Genomic DNA, 8052 nt, shown 5'->3' with positions numbered 1-8052 from the left:
GAAATCTTCCCTTTTCCTCAATGCCTTGCACAAGCCCCACCTCCCCTGAAGAGGCCAGCTGGAAATGATCTCTCTCTCATTTCAACTTCTTAAAGGCTTTATTTTCTATAGCACTCATTGGACCCAAAGTAAACACTGCCATTGGGCGTTTGGGGGTTTTTTGTGCATGTGAGAGCGGGGACTTTGTTTTGTACTTCTCTGCCTCCCTATGGAGTCTGACTACGATGGCTCCCACATAATAGACACTCAGCAAATGTTTGTGGATGAGAACAATGATGCTAACGGCTCCCATGAATTGAGTGCCTACTGTGTGCCAGGCACTTTATCTAGATGATTCTATTTGGCCTGTTTGGTTTGGATGAAATACATTTTCTATATGCAGTACTTTAATATCTTCTTTTTGTAAAAACTTAAAATTTGGGGCAAATGGGTGGCTTAGTTAGAGTTGAGCGCCCAACCCTTGATTTTGGCTCAGGTGATGATCTCAGGGTTCTGAGATAGAGCCGGGGGGGTTGGCCTCCATGCTGGGCGTGGAGCCTCCTTGAGACTCTCCCCCTCTCTCCCTTGTGGTCTCTCTCTCTCAATAAAAAAAAATTAAAATTTAATACATAGAGTAAAAAGTGAACATCTTCCAGTCCATTCTCTACCTGCTTTATCCCACCTCCTTATTTCCCTCCCTAGAGATAAGCACCCTCAATAGTTTGGCCTACCTGACCTTTGTCATATATATAGAAATAAAATCTAATATGCGCTATATATATAAGATGCACATACAGTTTAAAAATATATATGTATAATTATACTATATGTTCAGTAACTCAGTTTAAACTTCACAAAATCTTAAGAGGAACATTATTATTATTTTTATTTTAGATTTGAGAACAACTGAGGCTAAGAGAGGTTAGTTAACTTTTCCAAGATCACCCAGGTAGGAAGTGCAAGAGCTAGGACTTGAACCTGACCCTGCTCTTTCATCTGGATGATCGTGGGGTTTCAGAGTTGACTCTGGACTGCCAGTGTCAGAATACCTGGGAAGCTTGCTCAATGTATAGATTGTCACCCGCCTCTCAGTCCTGAGTCCTGATTCAGGATGAGGTCCCAGATTCTATTGTGCAGCAGTCAACCATGGCTGCTTCTGATGTATGCCGAGGTTTATAAACATGGTCAGCTGATGGCATCCAGGTTGGTCTCCTGCTGTTTAGCTCCTGTCTACCCCAGCTAGAGGGACAGCCAGGGGAAGCAGAGTGGTGGTGTAGCCCTCATGAGTTAGACACTTGGGTTCAAATCCTGCCTCTACTACCTCCAACTGTTCACTTGGGCAAATAAGCCTCTCTTGGCCACAGTCTCCTCATCTGTAAAATGGGATCGTAAGAATAATACCTCACTCATAGGGTTGTTGCAAGGCTTAGATGAGGCTAACAGACTGAAAGTGCTTAGAACAGCCACCCAGGGGCACCTGGGTGGCTCAGTTTGTTAAGCATCTGCCTTCGGCTCAGGTCATAATCCCGGGGTCCTGGGATCAAACACAATGTTGAACCCTGCATTGAGCCCTGCATTGGGCTCTGTGCTGAGCCAGGAGACTGCTTCACCCTCTCCCGCTGCCCCTCCCCTCTGCTCGCGTGTTCTCTCTCTCTCTCATGAACAAATAAAATCTTTGAAAAAAAAATTATTAAAAAAATTCTTAGCTTGGGTCTTTCCTGAAGGCACCTGCCCAAACCTCCTGCTTGGGTCTGCTTCTAGCTGGGTGATGGCCATTCCCTATCCATCAGTTCCAGTAACTGGCAACTTCAGAAAGCTCCAGAGGTTTTTCCTGGTGGCTGCCTCACTTCTCTCCCTGTTGTATTAGTGGCCACTGTTGGTGGATGGCGCGATATCCAGCCAGATTCCCCGCGCTGCCCACGGCGCTCATCTCCAGAGGAGCGGCTTACCGTTTCAATGTTGTCTCAGGAACCGGTGTCTGCCTGCTCCTGTAGCCTTGCCCAGAGCTGAGGACTTGGGGCTTACGTGCCCCCGTACCCCCAGTGGGGGTGGCCTGCAGTCAGTGACTAAAGGACACAGGGGCTCTAAAGGCCTGGCCCCCTGTGTCATGTATGGGGAGGAATGACTCTGCGATCCCCACCCCCTTCAGCCAGGGAATCAGGCTGAGTCTAAATCTCCATCTTCACTTTGCTTCTTCCCCTGTCCTCCACTGCTTCCGTCCTGTCTTTACCTTTTTCTCCCGAGAGCCCTCCCTCAATAATTCACTTGCGCAAGAATCTGTGCCCGGGGCTCTGCTTCCGGGGAACCCGACCAGAGACACTGCCAGTCACCTCGGCCTGTGGTAATAACCCTCACGAGGCTCAGAGACCATTACCAAGCCATTGCGTGTCCTCTCTGTCCCCCACTTAAGTAATTAGCTCCCTCCCAGGGCCTGTTTTCTAGCATCTTATCAGAAGCTGGCATGGGAGTGAAAGAATGATAAATGAGAGAGGGAGCCGAGGGGGCCGTGGGAAGCCGAGAATCGCGGTCACCTGGGAGCTGGGACTGTGGGAAGGTCCTCCTCCGAACCGAGCATCAGGACCACAGGCTGGGGGCACTGATTCGCCTCTCCTTCCTGCATATTTGCACCCTGAAGTCAGGCAACCCAAATGCCTACAAAATAATGTTAGTGCCGCTTGCTAGTGATGCAGTGAGCTCAACAGAGCAAAAGCTGGACACTTGGACATACAGAAGAATTTGCAACCTGCGTATGCATTGCGTCGTGGGTTTGGAGGGGCAGGAAGGCAGTGGAAATTCACACGGGCCGCCGATGTTGGCCTGCCCTGGTCTGTTATAGAAACAGCCACCAGGAACCATTGTCCTGCTCACTGCCTGTTGTCTGAACACTTTCTTGACAAGTATCTATTGACATCAGAGCCTTCATGTTTCTTTCTGCAGTGTACTTCCCTGAATACTGTTGGTCTTTCTTTCTTTTTTAAGATTGTATTTATTTATTTGACAGAAAGAGACACAGCGAGAAAGGGAACACAAGCAGGGTGAGTGGGAGAGGGAGAAGCAGGCTTCTTGCCGAGCAGGGAGCCCGATGCGGGGCTCGATCCCCAGACCCCAGGATCATGACTTGAGCCGAAGGCAGACGCTTAACGACTGAGCCGTCCAGGCGCCCTCTGAATATGGTCTTTCCTGAAACCATTGAGTGGGCAAGTAATACTGCTGTCAAGTTGGACTTTTCTTTTCTTTCTTTTTTTTTTTTCTTTTTTAAGTAGGCTCCATTCTCAGCCCCCAGATCAAGAGTTGCATGCTCTACCAACTTAGCCAGCCAGGTACTCTGGACATTTGGTTTTTAACTCCCTTTCTTAGCTCTGTGAATGAAATTACATGTGGCCTGTTCCTTCCCTTTAGAGGTCAGGGCTGGAGGAGGCCTTGAAAGGGGATTTCAGATATAATTAAGGATGCTTTGGTTCTCTATGAAAATTACTTGAGATTTCAATACAAAATATACACTAATTAGAGAAACATGTAAAGAAACACAACTTTCTGTGTAAATTTTAGCTCACAAATACATGCTTACTCCTCTTACAATTTTTATTCTTGGGCTTTGAGGAGAAACTTTAATTTATTCCCAACTATATTTCTTGGCATTTTGAAAAAATGACAGGTCTGTACCCAAAGCAATCTACAGATTCACCATAATCCTTATCAAAGTTCTAGTGGCATTTTTTACAGAAATAGAACAATCCATCTTAAAATTTGTATGGAACCATTAATGACCCTGAAGAGCCAAAGCAATCTGACAAAGAAGGACAAAGCTGGAGGCATTATGGACCCTGATTTCAAACTATACTTCAAAGCCACAGTAATCAAAACAATATGGTACTGGCATAAAAACAGACACACAGATCAATGGAACAGAATGGAGAGCCCAGAAATAAACCCATGCGCATATGGTTAATTAGTTTATGACAAAGGAGGCAAGCATATACAGTGGGGAAAGCATAGTCTCGTCAATAAATAGCATTGGGGAAACTGGACAGCCACATTCAAAAGAATGAGACCGGACCACTATGTTATACCATCCACAAAACTCAACTCAAAAAATGGACTAAGGAATTGAATATGACATTGGAAACCGTAAAATTCCTGAAAGAAAACACTAGTGGTAAGCTCCTTGACCTCACTCTCTGTGATATTTTTTAGATCTGAGTCCAACGACTAGGCCAACGCAGTGGGATTATGTCAAACTAAAAAAACTTCTGCACGCCCAAGGAAACCACCAAAGAAATAAAAAGGCAAACCTATGGAATGGAAGAAAATATTTATAAATCATATATCCAATAAGGTATTAATATCCAAAATAGACAAAGAAGTCACATGACTCAAGAGCAAAAACCAAACAGTCCGATCAAACAACAGGCAGAGGCTAAATAGATTATTTTTCCAAAGAAGACGTACAAATGGCCAACACACATATGAAAAAGTGCTCAACATCACTCATTAGTGGGAAATGCAAATCAAAACCACAATAAGATATCATTTCACACCTGTCAGAATGTCAAGTGTCAAAAAGACAAGAAATAACAAGTATTGGCAAGGGTGTGCAGAAAAGGGAACTTTCTTGCACTCTTGGTGGGAATGTAAATGGCGTAGCCACTGTGGAAACAGTATGGAGGTTCTTCAAAATATCAAAACTAGAACAATCCAGTGATTCCACTTCTAGGTATTTATCCAAAGAAAACAAAAACACTAATTCGAAAAGATAGACTCATGCTTATGTTCATTATTTACAATAGCCACGATACAAACACAACCAATTCATCAATAGATGAATGGATAAAAAAGATAAAGTATGTATATATACACTGAAATACAGCTCAGTCATAAAAAAGAAGGAAATCTTGCCATGTGTGACAACATGGACCCAGAGGGTAGGATGCCAAGTGAAATAAGTCAGACAGAGAAAGACAAATACCATATGATTTCACTTATATGTGGAATCTAAAAAACAAAACAAATGAGCAAACAAAACTCACAGATGCAGAGAACAGATTGGTGGTTGCCGGAGGGTTGGCGTGGGTGAAATGGGAGAAGGGGGTCAAGAGGTACAAACTTCCAGCCATAAAATAAATAAGTCATGGGGCTGTCACATGCTGCATGGTGACAATGGTCAACAACATCGGATTGCATATTATGTAACTTTAGATGGCGGCGGGGGGTAGCTAGACTTATTGTGGTGAGCATTTCATTGCGTATACGAAGATCGAATCCTCATGCTGCACACCTGAAACTAATATAATGTTATATGTCAATTATACCTCAATTAAAAAAAATGTCAGGCCTGGATAAACCTTTTCAGCTTCCCTTCACCGAGGGAAAACATCGATGTGGTTTATGAGAAAATTGGGCAGACTGGTTCAATATTGGTACGTTATTATTAACCAAGCTCCGTAGCTTTCATTAGGGTTCACGCTTTTTGTTTTACGATGGGTTTTGATACAAGCATAATGTCATACATCCACCATTATTGTGTCACACAGAGTAGTTTCACTGCCCTAAACATCCTCTGTGCTCCATCTATTTGTCCCTCCCTCCCTCTCTGGGGTCCCCTGAATCCCTGGCAACCACCGATCTTTTTCTTGTCTCCATAGTTTTGTCTTTTCCAGAACGGTCATGTGGTTGGGCTCACAGTTTGTAGCCTTTGCAGATTGGCTTCTTTTACTTAGTAACATGCATTTAAGGTTCCTCCATGTCTTTTCATGGCTTAAGAGCTCATTTCTTTAGTGTGGAATGGTACTCCATTGTCTGGATGTGCCTACCCCTTACCATACCCTAGACATTGACATGAGTGCTAAAGAGATCCAAAAGGGGCAAAGAATCAGTGTGCACCTTCGAGGAACTTCTGGTCTAGTTGGGGAGAGAAGACACACACACAGCCATACAAACTCAGCTAATAATGAAGCAGGGAGTTGGACGGGCCGAAACAACACACATGGAATGAGTAACTGTGGCTGCAGTTATGGCGCCTACTATGGCGCAGGAAAAGTTCGAGAAGCTTCTACCGAGGAGGTGCAGTTAGACAGGTGCAGGGTGAGACAGAGAGGATGGAGAGGGTGTTCAGGAACACTCCATGTGTCTCAGCCTTTGACCTTGTGTCCCCTCTCATAGTCTGTGCACAGAAAAGAAAGAAAGGGGGAATGACATACCCACAGCATGTCCATTTCGCTGGTGGGAGACTGTCCCTGCATGGGGAGTTTGACAATTAGCTTACAGGTGGATGAGCTCATTCCCTCTCTTGACAACTGAATGACTAGAACCAGGGAGCTGGTATCTTTATTAAGTTGCATCTAGGCATCAAAGCCTCTCAAATCTTTAGCTGAACTCTGTGTGTGTGTGTGTGTGTGTGTGTGTGTGTGTGCATGTGTGTGTGTGTGTGTGTGTGTGTGTAGTATAGAGTTTATTTTAGAAGAGATCATTATCTTAATACTTTTTTGGTGGTGAGATAAGTTGTAGGATACTAGGACATTTTTATTCCAGCCTTCATATCTTTCCTGCATTAAAAAAAAAAAATACAACACAGAATGTTTCCTGAATTTGCATGTCGTCATTGTGCATGGTTGATGCTGATCGTCTCCATATTGGCCTGACTTTACTACATGCTCTGTCGAAGCGAGCACTATACCACTTTTTAATATGGTAAAATATAACATAAAGTTGACCATCATAAGCATTCTTTAAAATTATTTATTTATTTTTGGGGGGAGGGGTAGAGGGAAAGGGAGAGAGAATCTCAAGCAGGCTTCCCACTGAGCTTGGAGCCCAAAGCCAGGGCTCGATCTCATAACACTGAGATCATGACCTGAGCCAAAATCAAGACTGAGCCACCAGGTCCCCCATCTTAAGTGTTTTTAAGTGCACAAGGAGGTGGCATAAAGTCATGATCACCCTCCATTTCTAGAACTTTCTCATCTTCCCAAACAGAAGCTCTGTACCCCCTTAAATATTAACTTCCTATTCTCCCCAGTGTCCCGGCCCCTGGCAACTGCCATCCCACTTTCTGTCTCTGTGACTGCGACTGCTCTAGGGACCTCATCTAAGTGGAATCATGCAGGATTTGTCCTTTCCTGACTGGCTCGCTGGTCTCCAGAGTGGCTACCCATTTCCTGTTCCCACCAGCGGGGGTGCAAGGGTTCTGATTTCTCCCCATCCTAGTCAACGCTTTGTATTTTCCGTTGGTTTTGTTTGTTTTGTTTTGTTTATTTGTTTTTTAAAAAGATTTTATTTATTTATTTGACACAGAGAGAGAGATCACAAGTAGGCAGAGAGGCAGGCAGAGAGAGAGGGGGAAGCAGGCTCCCAACTGAGCAGAGAGCCTGATGCGGGGCTCGATCCCAGGACCCTGAGATCATGACCTGAGCCGAAGGCAGAGGCTCAACCCACTGAGCCATCCAGGAGCCCCTGTTTATTTGTTTTTAATAATGGTCATTCTCATGGATGTGAAGTGGTCTCTCGTTGTGGTTTTGATGATTTTAGCTAAACTTATTTGGTGGGGAAGAAGTGGAGAGTCGTGATTACTACATGGGATGTTCCCTGGGGGTGGACTCAGCTTGGGCATCAGAAGGCCTGTTATATAAAATATTTATAAAATGTTGAAATCCCTTCCATGTGCCTCGTCCTCCTTCCTCACGGATTACTAGTACTATCACTTCATAGGTAAAAATTTCTTTTAAATATTTAATTGCCGACAGACAGGCCCATAGAATTGTGTTTTATCTTTTGCGAATTCATTTTCTTTATTTTACTTTAATGGCTTTTTAAGTTTATTTATTTCTTTAGGCATCTCTATACCCAACGTGGGGCTTGAACCCTGAGATCAAGCGTTGCATGTTCCTCTGACTGAGCCAGCCAGGGGCCCCTATTTTGTAAACATCAAGCAAGTTCAAATTCGGGGGACATAAAGGTTGGGGGCTTGGTGCGGGGAGGAGAGGAGCGCAGAACTGGGAGCCATCCTTCATGTCTTCTTTCTCCCACCTCTGTTAGCAGGATTTGTGTTTCTGCTTTTTCAACACATTCCAGTGCCTG

General features: G+C 44.4%; 1 non-coding gene across 1 annotated transcript; it reads right to left on the bottom strand.

Moving 5' to 3' along the window:
* Positions 1-6540: 6540 nt before the first annotated feature.
* LOC116862557 lies at positions 6541-6645 on the bottom strand. Its single transcript, XR_004381652.1, has one exon. It is a non-coding gene; the product is annotated as a U6 spliceosomal RNA (small nuclear RNA).
* Positions 6646-8052: the final 1407 nt, after the last annotated feature.

This window comes from Lontra canadensis, unplaced genomic scaffold, assembly GCF_010015895.1.
Source record: "Lontra canadensis isolate GAN:19392208 unplaced genomic scaffold, GSC_riverotter_1.0 scaffold258, whole genome shotgun sequence".
NCBI lineage: Eukaryota > Metazoa > Chordata > Mammalia > Carnivora > Mustelidae > Lontra > Lontra canadensis.
Note: the sequence above shows the minus strand (reverse complement) of the source record. Positions and strands in the feature narration are given on the sequence as shown.